The 19599-nt window shown below is 41.0% G+C and overlaps 1 long non-coding RNA gene across 1 annotated transcript; it reads left to right on the forward strand.

The window, feature by feature from the left end:
* The first annotated feature begins 889 nt into the window (after window positions 1–889).
* Window positions 890–11667, forward strand: LOC135472711 (uncharacterized). Its single transcript, XR_010444549.1, has 3 exons — window positions 890–976; window positions 9039–9086; window positions 11638–11667. It is a non-coding gene; the product is annotated as an uncharacterized LOC135472711 (long non-coding RNA).
* The last annotated feature ends 7932 nt before the right edge of the window (window positions 11668–19599 follow it).

Raw genomic sequence — 19599 nt, forward strand, 5'->3', positions numbered from 1 at the left:
TAAAACAACCATCAAATAAATCAAAGCAAATGATATCTGCTATAATATATGCGGGCAGAATTTGGTCATGGTTCATGGGCAGAACTTCCAGTAGTGATGTTAGTACACTTTATTGTAAGACAATACCTGAAGACGGTTGAGCCCACATGTGTAACGGTGATTGTAGGTCGGTGTTCTAATAGCCCTAGAAGTCCAATAAAACACTGCTAATGGTTGTCTGTCTTACCTAGAAGGCTTATCATGGACTTTCGCCTGTAGTAATGCGCCGACGTTACCCCCGTTGGCGTGTTATGTGTATATATTTAAACAGGATTATTTGCAGCCCCTTCTTTCAGTGGGATCGATTTTGAGGAGAGGAGGGGGGGGGGGATACTTGTAGGCTGGCGAAGCAGCCACTCTCCACTCCAGTGACTAGGCAGTCGGCTGATTAGAGGACGTCTTTGGCTCCCGCCTTCACTGGCCTGGCTTCAGTCCACCTTTGATACAGCCTTACTTTAAACTCCAGAACACTGGTAACCGTTGCAGACCTCAGAGCCACGAGTGATGACAAAACGCCAAGTCTTTGTTCTTTTCTCATACAACGTTCTAATATGATTCCTCACGGTGGCTTAAGCATTTGGACTTAAAACCCTTCTGCTGGTTTCAAAGGTATCTTGTATTCGGGTCCATTAGTTCTTGTCGTCACCGGTTCAGCCGGCAGCCTCTCATCTCGGCAACACTGACGACCGCTGTAGCCGAGCACCTGGTGATTGTCGTGTGGCTCCACATATAGAAAAACCTGTCGACCGTGCTGGAATAGTTATAGACTGACATGGCATGTGTCCTATGGCGATAGTTTTTTGTAGGATTTATGCGTTAGGATACCCTGCTACTCTCCACGGGAAAATGTCTCCATGTCTCTTGACGGATGTTGGCCTTCACTGGTGTCACCTTGGACGCAGTTTCTTCCTCGTAATATTCGTTTTTATAACTTCAGGTAAGATATCATCCAATATATTTTACGTTGTGGTTTGTGTCACGTAAAAGCTTTCTGCATTAATCGGTTAACCTGTAAAAACTAAAGCTCTGAGGATAAATATTCTGCTCGGATGATAACAGAAACTATTTTGTTTGTCCATGTCTGCTTAACACCGTATGGCCTCTTCAATGCCATCTAATCTTTAGGAGCAATGATTTACGTCACATGTAATATTGTATTCATAGATATGCCAATCAACAGTGCAATCCTTTTAATTATACAGTTTGGTCAAATATTGTAATAAGATAAATGTAATCCTCGTTTCGTACGAAATGCATGAAGGAGTTCCAACAAACATATTCTAGGGTGAAAGAAAGCAGAGGCACACATGTGATCTTTATATTTCGTAGTTGCCACACAGATTTCAGCCTGCACTTTTAGCCTGTAAGAAGTGCTACAGTGATATATAGATGTTCGCTTTTACACAAGATAAATTCACTCTGCTCTAGACTAGAGATAAAATGAGTCATGGCTGTAAAAGACTACAAAGCATTTGCAAAGCTTCAAGGAAATTAGTCGCTCGTTTGGAAGAACTATTCTAATATGTTAGTGGGCCTCATTCGCGTAGGTGTGGGGTAAGACTGCTTTTAACTTTGGATTAGCAAGACCATGTTGCAGAAAGAAATGTGCTAAGGAAGACACAGTGTAGATAATATTTCCGTCTATGGTATAATGCGATTCTTTCAAAAAAAATATATCATTTTCCTACTACTCAGAGTGTACTCTTCAAGATAGCTCTTTACTCGGACTCTCGCTGAAATAGATTCTAGCTAATGTTCCTTAGCTCTTAGCGAATCAGGACACGCAATCGAATCCGTTTCACACTGATTCGACGACGACTTCAAGTCAGAATGTTTGTCAAGTGGACTCCCCTAAAAGCGATGGGTGATGGGCTCACGCAAAAACCTGACCACCATCATGTAAGTGAGAACGTCTTGAATACGGATTTAAACATATTTCAGACAAATAAATGTTTAGTACTTTTGTGACGGTTGCGTTGTTTTTCCATATCCTAATACTGAAATCGAAATTAAACTTACCGAGCGTACAAATGATAGCGTGTGTGAAAACCTGAACAGACAAACAACCAAATGAACATCTTATACCATATCACGTTCAGTTGCTGGAAAATTCAGAAATGTTAATTCTGTGTGACCAGTATCGACTTTTGATCACGAGATAATTGGCTTTCCGATCGGGATCCCAAACAGGAGCACAGAGAGGAATACAGCATTCTTTAGAGAGGGGGAAACTAAGTAAAACATCCTTGAGTTTGCCAAAGTGGATTTAACTGCGGATAACATATATTGTAAATAACGTATAAATATCACAGGGCTAGTCACAGAATACACACGTTGCTGTGGAATGACGTGAGGCGTTGGAGAGATTTCCGCCCAAAGCCAGGTCTCGAAGGAGTCGATGTGAAGCCAAACTTGATAAACAGGCCTCAGTCAACCGACATATGTGCTGGCTGGACGGTCAGCCTAATATGTAATCAAATGGAAAGGCGGGTAGATACGATGGAATACACGCGAGGGTTGTCATTTTCTGGATATATTTAGTGTATTTGTCTGGAGTTGACGATATTTCCAGAATCGGGTTCTCCATTCCACCTGCGGCATTACCTCAGGCACCCGGTATTAACCTATCCACGTTAGTCTACATATTGACAAAGTACGAAATCCACCATTTCGCAATAAATTCAACGTTGTAAACTTATCTATCCAGAAATCGAACAACAAAAAATCACCCATATTTTGCCTTGGTGTATTTTCCTTATTGTCTTTATTTCGTGTAGGCCTGAATAATCACAATAGGGCAAAGTATTTGTCTTCGATCCTCAAAGTGTGCCGGTTCCTTCGATGATAAAGTACATGAGTAACAATAGCCATTACACAAAAATATGGTATGTTTCAACAATCTTTAAATCAGCATCTTACAGCTAACAAACGGAAATCTCCACATCAGGTGATGTGGCTCACAAAATAAGATCACCAATCAGCGAGCCATGAAAAGATACAAAAGGCTCCCTCTCTACCCACATTTCGTTCTAAACTTCTGATAATAGCAATATCAAATCAATCATATAAAGTTTATAGTATGTTTCAGCTATTTGTTTAGCTGTTCCGTCGTATAACCTTTGGCATTTAAAACAGCACAGATGGGATGCCTTAGGTGAACACATGAGGATTGTTTTTCATAACTTTCATTTATATGTGAGAAATAGAAAGGGATCGGCACGTGTTTTAGTCGATGTTGTTGTCGTGGCGTATAATTAGGTCAATCTAAATTGATTATCAGTTTATATCTGCTGTGTATATTTGCTGTCAGACAAGGAATTATTTGGGTCTTCTGTTGTGTTATATTTAGTGTAAGCTAGGATGTTGTCAAAAAATTTTTTTTATATGTTTGACATCGGGAGACTCTTAAAATACTAAAAAAGGCAAATGCCGGGCTGTCGTATCTTGTCAATATGTAGTATGTACTAGAGAAAGCATAAGTAATTTACATTGTTAGGCTGTGTTCATGCACGAAAAATAATCTGCAACAGGAACAAGAGTGTGACGTCACAAATATCGTTTAATAAGGGGATATATTTTAACATTGGGGATATAATGTCCAGGCCATAGAGCGTAAACGTTTACCTGCAGGCTATACTGGATGATACAAACACAAACTCACAGACGTAGGCAATTGATGATAGTGGTGATAAAGATGCTGATGACGATGTTGATTATTGTGGGCGTGCAAAGATGATGTTTTATGTGTTGGTGTAAGTGATTGTATAGAGATTGCATACTTGGATAATCCCACAGGTTAATACCGCATAACGCCATGGTTAAGCGGCGAGAGTTCGCTTCGAACAGAATTGATAAACTTACTGTGATGTCACAGAGTTGACCCATGTGGCCGTGCGATACAAAGGCTTGTCTTGAAAAAACAAAACATGTCGCAATGAGGTCTTATGTTAGTACGTTGATTAAGACTTAAAATATAACAATTAGATAAATATACCATGGTTGCTTTCACATAGTACCCAGTTTTGGTGGAATATGTTACTGCATTACCCGTCCGTCCGTTCTTCTGAGCGACTGGGGGTATTCGTACTTCCGTTTGAGCGTCTGTGGTGTTCGTACGTGCCTGTGGTATACACATTCCCGTGCATCCGTCTGGCTATATGTTTGTCAGTCTGAGCGACTTTTGTCCGATGTAAAACGCACCCAGTTTTAGAAGAGTAATGGTTGACATATGACCCTTTAACTCTCAGGAATGTGATCTAGTCGGTTTCCTGGCTCCAAGAGTTATAAGAAAATTGTTTTAATTGATCGCGGTTAAAAAATTACCAATTAACGTAAGGCAGTGCGACTGGTCGATTGCTATATCTACCCGAAGTCTATCACTTGAATGATTTCCTATACGTATAAATCTTATAAGTCGAAATGAATCATCGAATGAACGGTTTATTTATTAAGAATTCGACAAATGTCATGTGAGGCCGCGGTTGACTGAAAAGAGTTTTGCATCTCCTTTTTCTGGAGATGTTTGTCACAGTTAGGTCCATTTTAGCAGTGAAGAGTTCGAAACCCGCATATTTTTTGTGTCGATAATATAATTTTCTTATATTTTGTCACGTGCCATAATTTAGGTAATACTTGGAAATAGGTGTTTTTAACACAACTTGTTGATAACGCCATTAACTCACTCTGCTTGAGTAACATGTCTTTGTTCAACTAAGGTTCACCAAACCATAAATGATATAAAACGATATGAAATGATATAAAACAGACTATATAGTCAGGTCTTCAGAAAATACAACTGAAACACATTGTTCAAAATGTTCCTTATTTGGTCCAACAAGGTCAAAGTGTCACTGAAGTAAAAATTTTTAAATCGGAGAAGTGGATAAGCTTGTGAATAAAAAGGGATATAAGAAAGAAGAGGGAAGTGAAGATCATGCTTGAAAACATGTCCAGAATACTACTGTGGCCTTAGTCCTCTCTTCTCGACTCAATGCGCGTGATATCACCACAATACGGCAGAAGCATTGCCGAAGTAGCGTTAAAGGAGAAGAAAACTTAAAATTATGACAATATAGGCTGAAAAGAGCACATTTTTTTTCCATCTGGTGGTGCCTGCCGCATAATTTTGCGATTTTTCATACACGTAAAGCTTGAAAACAGCAAAGCTGGCATAAATCGAGTCCATCGCGTACTCCATCTTTAACATCCTGTAACTTATGCTGAGGGTGTGTTGCCTTTCAGCCAGTGAGAGTAGTTAAAACTGCCGGCTTGTTCGTGTAAACTCGGAACCTACGTCCAACATTCCGGTGTCCCGATCGTCAAGCGCAAAACGAACTGTACTGTTCGTTACCTTCTGGGAAGAAGAGTTCTACCGGAAATGTACGAACTACACTTCTCCTAACACAAAAGACTTAGAGTTCTTAGGCAAAATGGAGTCATGGTAAGATATTTCTACACATATGCTGGGAATTGTTCACACTTATGTATATCGACGATCGGCTTACAGAGGACGTGACAGTACCTGTCCCTCACCTACAGTCTGTCACAGTCGTTCCCATTAGATCGGATTATGTTAACTGGCCGTGTTTACTTCACATGATCAAGATATGTAAATGATCCTCTTTATGAAGAGAGCAAATCTCTGTCAATTACGGCAAAATTACTGCACAGCAGTTCTGGAATGGGATTTTAGATATTCAGCAAATATCGATAGCCAGGATTCGAAACCATTGCCAATGCGATACCAATGGGCTAAAATCATTTGCACAGCCTAGAAACCGTTTACTATTCCAACGATTTGAATGATGTTTCGTGTTATGACTGACTTACAAAGAGACCCCAATGTATCGCTGTATACGTACAATAAGCTATACCTGGCGTCGACACGTTGTGAAAGGTCAGAGAGACATAGAATCAGTGATAGAGCTTATGCCTCTGTCTACCACGTGCTAGCTCACATTACTTCTAATATCGTGAGGTGCAATCACAGGCCAGCAGCGAACAAATAAACTTACAGATCCTCTGCCTAACTTAAGTATAACAAGTGTAATTTGAGTCTCTTTGTCATAATAAAGGGGGATTTATGGCCATGGCAAGCAGTTTTTAATCCACAATGCGTCCTACGTGTCAACAATAAAGCCGTACAATTTTAGGAGAAAATCAGGATGAAAACGCTGAAGTAATTGCATTGAAAGAACTGTAGGGCCCTTCACATTCCATTGACTTCTTAGAATAATCTTTAGAGACACAATCCTTGGGCAATTTCTGAAGAAGTAAGCGTCAACCCGTGCCGGTAGGATTGGCAAACTGTCAATGCAATTCCTTCCACACCACCGACAAGGTTTCGTCTCGCGCGTTCAGATTCTCATCGGTTCTGTCAACCCTCCGCGTACACTGTTTCGATTCTTCGGGTACTTAGATTTACTGGGATTGACCATCAAACTTGAACACGCTTGAGGGCTATTCCCAGCGGTATTTACCCTGACAAATGCGTACAATATCAAAGGGTCGTAATGTTCTCCAGCAAGGATCGAGTTTTGAACGCCAAGAGTTCAGTGCAAAAGCTCATTGTTTCTCATGGTCCATTCTTGCTAGCACAGTATTCTTATCTGAATGCGACGGCTCGATGATCAATGGAGTGGGATGTATCTTACACATCGACTTTCTCCGCCTAACCAGAGACTGTTGTCACGTGTCAGTTGTGGGGGTGAATTCTTTCAGCAACACCTGTGCACATGCACACCATCTCACCAACAGAGCTATTCCATGACAAATCACAAGGATCTTATTTAAAAGACAGTGCCCCTGAAAATGTAACTTATGTTTCTCTTAAAGCTCTCTTAGGTCTACAGTATCGCTTGACAATACTTTGTCACACAGACGGTATTTTATGGGTTTTATTTGAATGCATTATTTTTGTTTACTTGGCCATTTTAGAAGAGATATGGTGGGGAATCCACAAACAACATTTTGTATAGTAAGACAGAATAGGCTATCACAGCTTTGGTGATTTATTTATTTATTTATTTGATTGGTGTTTTACGCCGTACTCAAGAATATTTCACTTATACGACGGCGGCCAGCATTATGGTGGGTGGGAAACCCACGACCATCCACAGGTTGCTGGAAGACCTTCCCACTTACGGCTGGAGAGGAAGACAGCATGAGCTGGACTTGAACTCACAGCGACCGCATTGGTGAGGGGCTCCTGGGGCATTACGCTGCGCTAGCGCGCTAACCGACTGAGCCACGGAGGCCCCCAGCTTTAGTGATGACCATATTAAGACAACGTGTTAGATAATTCATACCATATTTACACACAGCATATACAGATATCCCATTTTTTTCTTGAACTTTTTAAAGCTATGCTTCGAAGGAATTTTTTTCTAAAAAGTCTGTTTTGTTCTATTATTTTTGTTCTTTCTCCTCAAATTAAAGCTGCAACAGACCATCTGTTAGCTTTCATTTTTTTGAGCTTGCTTTTTCTAATCATTATCCAAAGTAAATTATCCGTATTTCAAGGATGTGATCTGTCGCCAGATGTCTGACTTATTCTGATTGTTTTTTTCCTTTCTCAACATTCGTTAAATCCTTGTGACGCATTACCACTGTACAGCATCAGGCTATTAAAATGCCTCAGTGCAAGTAAAATTTACTTTTAAAGTCGAAGTGAGTTATTTTCTCGTTGTTGTGATTATTTATCTGGTTAGTGATTGATACCAGAGACTCGGTACTCAAAACTTAAAGTGACATGGTCGCACAAAATTTGGATTTTTAAACAAATTCTGATTGCGACGCCTTAACGAAGTTTTAAAATTCGTTCATAAATTAAATCACTCACGTAGAAATAAAAAATATCCATTGAGTATGCAGCTTGGACGAGCCCGGAGAAGTCGTGTCGTTATTCGAATTCAACACAAAGAGGGCTGGTCATTTTCCCTCGTTATTATTCTGCCGGAAGCACCCGAAGCATATGCGCAGCGTTCCGAAAGTTCCGGTCAAAACAAACATGTCGATCGAGCTTCCTGTGGGTGACAGAAACAGTGACAGTGTATTCTTGCTATCTTACCTACACAATCGATATTGCTCCACTTAAGTGTTATACCGAAGATATACGTACTGTACCATATTTTCCTCAATGTACTCAACCGTTCAAACTAACCACCAATTACTTCTGTAGACTAGTTGTCAGCCTGTCGAGCTCTTTTTTACGATTCTTTTGGTCCATCCTGTCACGAGCGAGCCGTAAGTCCTTCTGGGCCTGCTTGTTTACATATGAAGTTTACCGAGCGCTACGCGCATGCTCCATTTCCACTTAATTGACAGCGCCTCATTTAAATATTCTGGCAGACTTTTCAGTTTTCATATTTTTCTGGTTGTTTTTCAACATTCACTTAACGTACAATGCCAAGGGTAGAAAAAATCTTGTAACTTTTACTTCTTGAGAAAAATACCTGATAAACCTTCTCATGTCATTGTGTATTAATGCAAAATTACAATATTTGGGCGACCCTGTCGCTTTAATAAAACACTACGAACGCTAAATGTTAAAATGTAATAGTTCTTCATGTCTATTAGTTATTATAAGCATGTGTAATACAATAAGTTTGAATACCAGATTTCGGTTCTCCTGAAATTTAGTACTGTTGTAAATGTGAGTAATTCGGTTGTCAGTACTCCTTTGATGGCCTACTTCCTCATCCTTGTCATTTTGACTCACAGTGTGTTTTCCCTACAAACATCATTGTCTTCTACATTTGTCAGGCAGTTAAGCAGTCAAGCAGAACAAATAAAGTGAACAAAGTCTGCATTTGATATTGACTTTAATATAACATTGATTTCATGACATGGGAACATTAGCAGTTGTCAAACCAATACACAATTACACCGTGTAAGTCTTCTCATTTTAAGCATACGGAAGGAATCAGGAAGACAGTGACTGTATTAGTCTGTGTAATTTATTCATGAGAAATTCTTCAATGGTATCATTTCTGTTGTAGTCAGCGGGACGTCCTGGTCGGAATGGTGGAGCTATGACAGCATTTCAGGTGACTTCTTCTGCGTCTCCTTTCCTTATCTGTTGTCAGTGTTTACTACAGCCGATTCATACGTCACAACGAGCGTCAGAGAGAGTATAGCTTTTGTTAGAACCCTGTGTAAATATTTCAGAGCTAAGGGCAATTGTAATACGTTTGCATATAAAACAAGTGTTCATGTGTATTCGATTATTGATTGATTTGTTGAATATCTTCGCACTTTTAGTTTACTTAGTACTTCAAATGATATGAGGCATCACACGGAATACCACGAAAATGAGTGAAATTCAAAAGAAACCTCGGTATGTGGGCCTATTCCTAATATGAAAATTCACATCATGGATTTTCAACCAACACGTCCTCTTTTTGCCACAGAACTAAACAATTGCGGGTGACTTTGAGAAAGAACTCGCTGCAGGCAAAAGCAGTGAGAGGCAATGGTTTCCGTCCTGGTTAACGGTGATGATATTTGTCATTCCTACAAGGTGACACATCACTGGTATAAGCGCGAAACTGCCTCAGGCGGCTTCCACGTAGCAAGTCGAGCTTTCTTACTTATTTATCACTTCGTGCGGAAAATGCTGTCAACATTTTTCCGACATGGGCGCATATGTACAGTTGTTCTCGAAAGAATTTCAAATCACGAATCGTCCGAGAGGCAGCTTTACGTTGGAGAGAAATCAAATGGTATGTTAACTACCTTTAGATCAGTTCCGGTCAAGTTTTTAGGAACATGATTTGCCTTTTGGTTCCTCCATTCGAAGACTATTAGAGATAATTACCACAGATATAACTCAACAGACAATTAGACAGTTTCTTCAACAACAGAATAATAATACTCTCTGACGTCCCGAAAATTATTTGTGTTGATTGTTGTCTCTATCAGAAACATTTGAGCTCTTTTGCGATGTTTTTCATGCACGAAGAAAACATTACCGAAGTCCACTTAATTACATGTTTGTGCTCTCACTGCAAATTACAGACAGGCATGGCCCACTATGGGCAACTATACCGCTGTATACATGCATTAAAAAGAAGCCCAAAGCTGTGCTCACATGAAGAAAAACAACAATTGAGGGCTTCTTAGATTCTCGTTTTTCTCCACAAACCTTTGTCATTGCCTGGCTTTGCCTTTGGCTGTTTTTCTTATATGCCTAGTCCTGTGTTAGCAAGACAAGATTAAAGCTTGCAAAGGATGCCTTTGTAACCATACGTGTGCTCTAAAACGTGACAATTTCATATACATGGTTTTTCTCTTTAATCATCGAAAATAACTCCATACGTGCGGTTCCATATATATTAAGCTATAACTGATAGTGGATTTGTGATAGTGGTCGGGAAACTACAATGTATTTGTCATGCCTCTGTCACTCAATTGATCAGCACCACTCACCAGTTGCTTTTTCCCTTTCATAATGAATAAAGTATGTCAATGTGAATTTTAAAAGTTGTAAAAATTTCCCTGATCTGATTAAAAACATGCTTTTCTTTCCATTATGCTTATAAAACTTCTGCAACGAAGTATTGTGTGCACACATTTTAACTGAATGTATTCACAGTAAATCAAAGACAGCGTTAACGTAAAAGGGCAGTACCCTATAATGGACAATTGGTAATGGTATTTAATTGTTATTGAAGGGGTAGCTGTAAATCGGATTCTCATCGTTGATTCTCATGTACGCACATTGGCATTAATATATGAGCCTATACATTACGTGTTAACTGTTTGCGCCAAACAGACTATAGCACAGCAATGCTTGTTACAAAGGCACGATTTTGAAAGAAATTAGGTTTGCTCTCAATCGGAAACTTGGTAGAGCGTCCGCTTCGGGACCGGTAGATCCAGGATCAATCCTTGATCGAGTCACACCTAAGACTTTAAAAGAGGAAGTTGTAACTTCCTGGCTTGGCGTTCAGCATGAAGGGGATAGTGCAATGACTGGTTGACCCGTATCAGTATAATGGCTCGAGCGGGGCGGCTTGCTTGCCTTCGGTAAGTCGTCTCAGTGAAGCAGCACTAAATAAAAGAGCGGTGGAAATCCGTCCTGCAACAAGGAGGCACATTACACGTACATGCACCCTAATGATTCATTCGTCGTCATATGACTGAAAAATTGTTGAGTGCGACGTTAAACCCCAAGCACTCACTCACTCACTCAATCGGAAACAACAAGCTAAACGTGATCACATGACAAATATCTGAGCTCATAAACATGATATGGAGCTGTTTGCAATGCTTCAAATCTCACCGAAACATACTTGAGATAAAACTGATGACGCCTTAGGTAATTAAATTTCCCAAAATGTTAACGGGGAGGTTGACGCGGGTGTTTTACAATGGACACAAATAAAAACAGTCCCTTTGCCCAATGAGTTATTTATTCTCGGCAAATAGACGCTGGACGATCGCGTTTACCTTACATACATGTACAGGGTACAAATCTAGCGGAGATGTTCCGAGTAGAACTTTTCCCGAATAGAACTATCCTATCAGATTTTTCATTTTTATGGGATTCAGACTACTGAAGATATTCTTAAGATCTGACGTTTTTCTTTCCACCAGGCCCAGACTTCTGGGGCTTGATCAACACGGATTGGACGCTGTGTACCCGGGGGAAATACCAGTCACCAATAGACATAGATCCAAAGTTTTTATTATACGACCCAAACCTTGGACCCCTCAACATCACAAAGAAAATGGTAAGTACGTATGTTGCTTAGATGATGATGACCTCCATTAGGTACAGTCAAATCACCGAATTGATTGTTTAATCATTAATTGAAGTTCAAAATGACAAGAAGCGGGGCAAGTCAGAAAAATTCATGTATAGCCGCACTAATAAGATTTGGGGGAGTGGGTCAAACAGTTGACGAATACATTTTTAACTGAGTGTTGAAAAACAAATAGTTGTAGCATGATTTTAAATGATTTAAATTCCTCTCAGATACTCCATCTGCCTGCACCCTTCTCGGATCAGTCTTCTACAAAATATATTATTTTCCAATAATTTTTGGCTAAAGTAACCCCTCCAAACAAGTGTTCTAAATCGATAGCTCTGAAAATGTACATGTTTGTGTTAATATATCTTGGCCATGTGTATAAAACGCCTGCAGTTAACTTTAATTGATTCGCCTTGCCAGCTGTGCGTATGAGAACAAAAAAGCACGACGAAGTAATAGTTAGTCAGGCCAGTCGTAAACCTCGGACAACTTTGATCGCGTTTACGGGAAGTATTGACTAGACGGTTTACAGGAAGTATTGACTAGACCGTTTACGCTTGAATAGTTGACGTTAATGAACTATAGGGACGATGAGCTGTTTATCTGGTTTCAAGAAGCTTCTCTAGTGGCTAGAATTTGAGCGCACCAGAGTTATCAGTGAAAGTTCGAATGGCCACCTGTTGTATGCTGCCAGGCTTGTTTGCCATAGAAAAGGCCACAAAAGAGCTAATTAGATAAATGTATGTTCTCCTTCTTACAAGTCGCCTTTCATCACCCGGTATATGTGAGGGCGCCGAGCAGAAAAGATTGCTCTCTAAGCCGATTGAAGTCCCAGACGCAAAGCGGGAACTATTATTGACTTACTAGCCTTATTAAGTATAAATTTCCACCCATGAAAATGCCGTCAACATGCTATGACTGATTGGCAGATAACACATTCATTACTCTAGTTTGGTTCAGCCTGTTGGACTTGGTCTTTCTAACGACTCGTTGTCCGCCTCGCTTCGTCCATCACGATTTCCTAGACGACGCTGAAATGAGCCGGTGATTTCCAAAAGCCTAATATATCATCATTTGCGTTCGATACCGCTACCCATCCTTGGTCCCCTCAGGGAGACTGCACTAACCAGTGCTTTTTCTTCTGTATTATATTTTATCAATTATGTATAACCTTCACCAACTGTTTTTGCCAAAATGACATTGACATGCGGTGTATAAATGTCGAAAAACAAATCGCGTCCTGCAGAGAAAAATGACTTAATGTGGTGACAAGACTTTACATTCATGTGTCCACACACTCAGCATCTTAGGTGATGTGCCTTCCCCTTTTGTGCAGGAAAGACATATGAGCCATTCACTGGGAGAGCCCAGCAATTCATGGTACCAGACACCAGTAATGCGTTACTCAGAGAAGTGTTAAGCCAGCCATTGATCAGGTACTATATATTCACCATGTGCTGGGTCGTTATTCGTGTTTATGGCTATGCTCCTGTGTCACGTAAATACCATGAAGGGAGACCGGTCAGTGCCGAGCTGACCACGGCCCGGCTGATGGCTGATGGATGGCCGGATTGAAGCTTCCGCCGCCTCTGCTTGTAGTCGTCTTACAGGATTGCTAGTCTGCGAGCCTGACATGCACCGAGCGTTTCCCGACGTCAAACTAGACTGCACTGGTGGGAAATCTTTCCCACTGAAGCGAGCATAGTTTTACTTAATTGGTACTAAGGAAACCATAAAACTTGAGATTTAAATCTTTATCCTCTTGAGGTGTGTTCATGCCAATGTGCCAAAGTGTATTTCGAGTATGCTCATCTAAAAAGACATACAGTGACGTATTTTCACATCTTCCGTGAAATCTGAGACTAATGGGAATGTGCCCTCCTGATCTCCCTCCCCCCCCCCCCCCCCCCCACCCCGCCTAATCCATCCAGGAGCACTATTTCTCTCCAAACATTCCTTGTTCAAGCTGAGAGGCCTTAATCATTTCAATGGCGCTTATTTTTCTGTGTCCTGTTCTTAATAAGGTGAGTGGACAGCACAAGGATCGTGTCAGTATGTGGGTAGAGTCTACTTGTGTACTCACTCCTTACACTTATTATAAAAGTCTAATGCAAGTTTAATGCAAATAGCTGTGAATTCTCATTCATGTTGTACATCTAGATATTGAAACATACATACGTGTACTGCCGTTGCATAAGTAAACATTCTTGAGTACGACTTAAAACAAAAATCAGATCAAATAAATCAATAAAATATTGCAAGATGAATTTCTGTAGCAATTGTCAAGAAAGCATAGAGAGTAAAAAGTAAGAACGCATTCATGTGAACAGAAGTAGTCAACAATTTCAATGATGCCGGAAAGACACAAGGAATCGTCTAGGCCTATGAATTTAGTCAGCATGCATATTGTGTAGAGTGCTCATATGCATTAACCTGTAGTTGTGCCAAACACGTGTATCGCAGTTGCCCTTTGACTGTAAATATTCATACTAGTATATTCAAAGTAACAACATTATTGAACACGATGTACACACATCCCCTGAACCCTGGGTAAGCGGTATTAGACACAGTTATGAAACAGAGAGCGACTTGTCTCTGTGTGAGTTACATCTAGTAGTTATGTAATGTAAAATACCACAGAGAAAATTTGGACAAAAGGCGTATATCAGCGTACACATGGTCGACTGTCGTGGCATTTACGTTTTAATAGCTTTGTGGTTTATAGTTATGAGATGGTATGAGTTGAAGAGCATCCATCAGGATCTTAGTGCAAGTGTTACTTCGCCAGATTCGAACCCTCGTATACAGTAATCAATCTTTTTTTTTTTCAAATCACTTCCAGTTTGAATTCAAAATTCCACCGCTTTAAGATTTATAGTTGAGTTTAGTGCATTCTAGAACCTAAGTCACATTCCGTGAGAACATCATATGTATTATTGTATGCACAATTCTGACAAGAGATTGTCGTACAGCTAATTGTTCACGGTAAAATATTACATGTGTCAGCGGATGTGATGGAATAAATTGTTATTCACCACAGTTTATACATGGAGACCTCCTACAGCTGTTATTATTAATTTCCAGGGGCCAAACAGAAATAAATTTTAAAAAGGGGGTGCTATCGTGTCACATTCAGGATGAGTGAAATGAATTAAAGCATCATCGAAACAGAAGCGTCCAATGTACAGAACGTTTAAGTTATCACTTATGCCATTTACTGGGGGGAGAGGGGAAATCATCGATATTGGATAGCAGTTAAATAACAATTTAAACACTGAATGAGACATAAAATATTTGTCCGCCCAAAAAAAATCCAGTTACTTTTGAATGCATGAACAATTTTCCGAGATGCATTAACATGTTGAGTACTAAATAAAATTCCATGGAATATGGTATGACTCGTGTCATCACATTGCACCTGTGGAATATGATATGGCTGGTGTCATCACATTGTACCTGTGGAATTTGTTCTGGCTCGTGCCATCACACGGTACCTGTGGAATTTGTTGTGGCTCGTGCCATCACACGGTACCTGTGGAATTTGCTCTGACTCGTGTCATCACATTGTACCTGCGGAATATGATATGTCTCGTGTCATCACATTGTACCTGTGGAATTTGTTGTGGCTCGTGCCATCACACGGTACCTGTGGAATTTGCTCTGACTCGTGTCATCACATTGTACCTGCGGAATATAATATGGCTCGTGCCATCACACGGTACCTGTGGAATTTGTTCTGGCTCGTGCCATCACACGGTACCTGTGGAATTTGTTCTGACTCGTGCCATCACACGGTACCTGTGGAATTTGCTCTGACTCGTGTCATCACATTGTACCTGCGGAATATGATATGTCTCGTGTCATCACATTGTACCTGTGGAATTTGTTCTGGCTCGTGCCATCACACGGTACCTGTGGAATTTGCTCTGACTCGTGTCATCACATTGTACCTGCGGAATATAATATGGCTCGTGCCATCACACGGTACCTGTGGAATTTGTTCTGGCTCGTGCCATCATACGATACCTGTGGAATTTGCTCTGACTCGTGTCATCACATTGTACCTGCGGAATATAATATGGCTCGTGCCATCACACGGTACCTGTGGAATTTGTTCTGGCTCGTGCCATCACACGATACCTGTGGAATTTGCTCTGACTCGTGTCATCACATTGTACCTGCGGAATATAATATGGCTCGTGCCATCACACGGTACCTGTGGAATTTGTTCTGGCTCGTGCCATCACACGATACCTGTGGAATTTGCTCTGACTCGTGTCATCACATTGTACCTGCGGAATATAATATGGCTCGTGCCATCACATTGTACCTGTGGAATTTGTTCTGGCTCGTGCCATCACACGATACCTGTGGAATTTGCTCTGACTCGTGTCATCACATTGTACCTGCGGAATATGATATGGCTCGTGTCATCACATTGTACCTGTGGAATTTGTTCTGGCTCGTGCCATCACACGGTACCTGTGGAATTTGCTCTGACTCGTGTCATCACATTGTACCTGCGGAATATAATATGGCTCGTGCCATCACACGGTACCTGTGGAATTTGTTCTGGCTCGTGTCATCACACGATACCTGTGGAATTTGCTCTGACTCGTGTCATCACATTGTACCTGCGGAATATAATATGGCTCGTGTCATCACATTATAGCTGTGGAATTTGCATGGCTCGTGACATCACACGGTACATATGGAATTTATTATGGCTCGTGCCATCACACAGCAGCTGTGGACTATGATATTGCTCGTGCCATCACACGGTGGCTGTGGACTATGACATGGCTCGTGCCATCACACGGCAGTTGTGGACTATGATATGACTCGTGCCATCACAGAGCAGCTGTGGACTATGATATTGCTCGTGCCATCACACGGTGGCTGTGGACTATGACATGGCTCGTGCCATCACACGGCAGTTGTGGACTATGATATGACTCGTGCCATCACAGAGCAGCTGTGGACTATGATATGGCTCGAGCCATCACATGGCAGCTGTAGAATATGATATTGCTCGTGCAATCACACAGCAGCTGTGGACTATGACATGGCTCGTGCCATCACACAGCAGCTGTGGACTATGATATGGCTCGTGCAATCACACAGCAGCTGTGGACTATGATATGGCTCGTGCAATCACACAGCAGCTGTGGAATATGATATGGCTCGAGCCATCACATGGCAGCTGTGGACTATGATATGGCTCGAGCCATCACATGGCCGCTGTGGAATATGATATGGCTCAAGCCATCACATGGCAGCTGTGGACTATGATATGGCTCGAGCCATCACATGGCAGCTGTGGAATATGATATTGCTCGTGCAATCACACAGCAGTTGTGGACTATGATATGGCTCGTGCAATCACACAGCAGCTGTGGACTATGATAAGGCTCGAGCCATCACATGGCAGCTGTGGAATATGATATGGCTCGAGCCATCACATGGCAGCTGTGGAATATGATATGGCTCGTGCAATCACACAGCAGCTGTGGACTATGATATGGCTCGAGCCTTCACATGGCAGCTGTGGACTATGATATGGCTCGAGCCATCACATGGCAGTTGTGGACTATGATATGGCTCGTGCCATCACATGGCAGTTGTGGAATATGATATTGCTCGTGCAATCACACAGCAGCTGTGGACTATGATATGGCTCGTGCAATCACACAGCAGCTGTGGACTATGATATGGCTCGAGCCATCACATGGCAGCTGTGGACTATGATATTGCTCGTGCAATCACACAGCAGCTGTGGACTATGATATGGCTCGTGCAATCACACAGCAGCTGTGGACTATGATATGGCTCGTGCAATCACACAGCAGCTGTGGAATATGATATGACTCGAGCCATCACATGGCAGCTGTGGAATATGATATGGCTCGAGCCATCACATGGCAGCTGTGGACTATGATATGGCTCGTGCGTCATTCCTCACAATTAATCATGTTTTTGAAGGAATAAATCATGAAGCTGTGCAAATTATCAATTTGGCTCAAAACAGCTGGGTAAGGCATCAAAAAACATCACTTTCCCATAAAATACGAAGAAATTTGTATTAATATAATTTTTTTGAGATCATGGACGATACATTATTTAGACGGATAGCAGAACTTTTTCTACTGGAAATAATATAAACCTTATCTCAGTCCTTAACTATTCAGAATTTGTTCCATGTTTCAAAAATCCATTGTTGCAAAATATATATATTTGTATCCAGAGTGCACAGGATAGCACCCAGAGTTAAGGTATAAGTGACACTTTGCAACCAACTATACAGTTGGTATATACATGGTTTCATGAGTTACTCTTGTCATTCTCTTTCGGGACGCAGTTTCCTTTAATAATGACATAACCTCTTTGAAAATAATAGTCTTCTTTGTAACTCGTGCCATCCTGGCAAAAACGCTGGTAGATGAGATAAACGGTACGATTAACGGGACGCTTGTCTGCCACTTCTAAGAACATTTAATATAAAAGCAGATGGATTGTCACTATAATATAATCGATCTTATTCCTGTTGGGAAATTAAGACATTCCGGATGATTGGCATTTATAAAGACTTTGTCAGGAAAACATGCAGGAACACAAAGTCGTGTTCCGATAAAATGGTTGTTTCCTTGTGGAGTTTAGAGACAACTCAATGCCTACAAGAAACCCTTGCTCGGTTATTAAGAGAAGGGCGCACGTGTGGCAGTTTTTCTCATCATATGGAACACTATCCGCTATATTTGGCTTGTCGTATTGAATCCTTCCTAACAATTCAATGTGCATTCTCCGTCGGTCATGCAGGTCCAGGGGATTACCAGACCTCTGATGAGATCCCTTCACACATTAACCGGTCCACTTTCTAATAAGTAGGGATTTATTGAGTATGACATAAAACATGTGATATCTTTTTTATTCAGGTGTCAGGCACTATCATGAATACTGGTCACGATTTAACCCTCACCTTTGATGGAGAAGAGGACGAATACCCCGTGCTGTCTGGTGGACCCTTAACCTATAGGTATCGCATACACCATCTTACCATACACTTCGGGAAAGACGACGAGCTGGGCTCGGAACATCGAATACGTGGAGTGGCTTTTCCTATAGAGGTAAAGGGTCATCTGGACCCTTCTGGTCATCTGGTCATCTGAAGACTTTATTGTATGCCTTATTACAGGTCGTTTCCAAATTACAGAGGCTCGTGTCTGTAGTGATATATGAACAGGCTTTCGCCGCACGTGATCTCTTATGTATATGAAAACAGAATGTGTTTCAATTTACGGCATTTCAGGTGCAGCATAGTAAATTGTACCTGTTTGGAGTACCGGTTTTATTCATAAAAATCGCACAGTGCTGTAGGTGTGATATATATGACGTATTTCATGATCATATACTTTGATTCGTGACAGATTACATGAACCTGCATAGAGGTTGGAAGCATTCCTTGTAACCTCTACATATTCTTAACACCTGACTTCAGGAGACTTAAGGCTAACGTTTCAGTACTCTCCATGTTTTCAATCCTAAAGCTTGTTTGTATACCCCAGGGAAGTGAAGCATTTTTTCTGCACTTACATCGAAAGTGGCCAATTAAAGTATGTGGAAGCCCTCATTACGCCCCTGATGCATTAGCCGTCAGTAAAAAAGGGATGGGAGATAAATTACGTGCGGGGAGAATATCCTTATTAAAGATGATCGGCCTGGATTTTGGTGTATATTTTTTGTCAGCAATTTTGAATTTCTAGCAATTCTTTACATTAAAATGAATTTAAACCAAGCAGTCAGGAAG

Source organism: Liolophura sinensis, chromosome 8 (assembly GCF_032854445.1).
Source record: "Liolophura sinensis isolate JHLJ2023 chromosome 8, CUHK_Ljap_v2, whole genome shotgun sequence".
In the NCBI taxonomy this organism is placed as follows: Eukaryota; Metazoa; Mollusca; class Polyplacophora; order Chitonida; family Chitonidae; genus Liolophura; species Liolophura sinensis.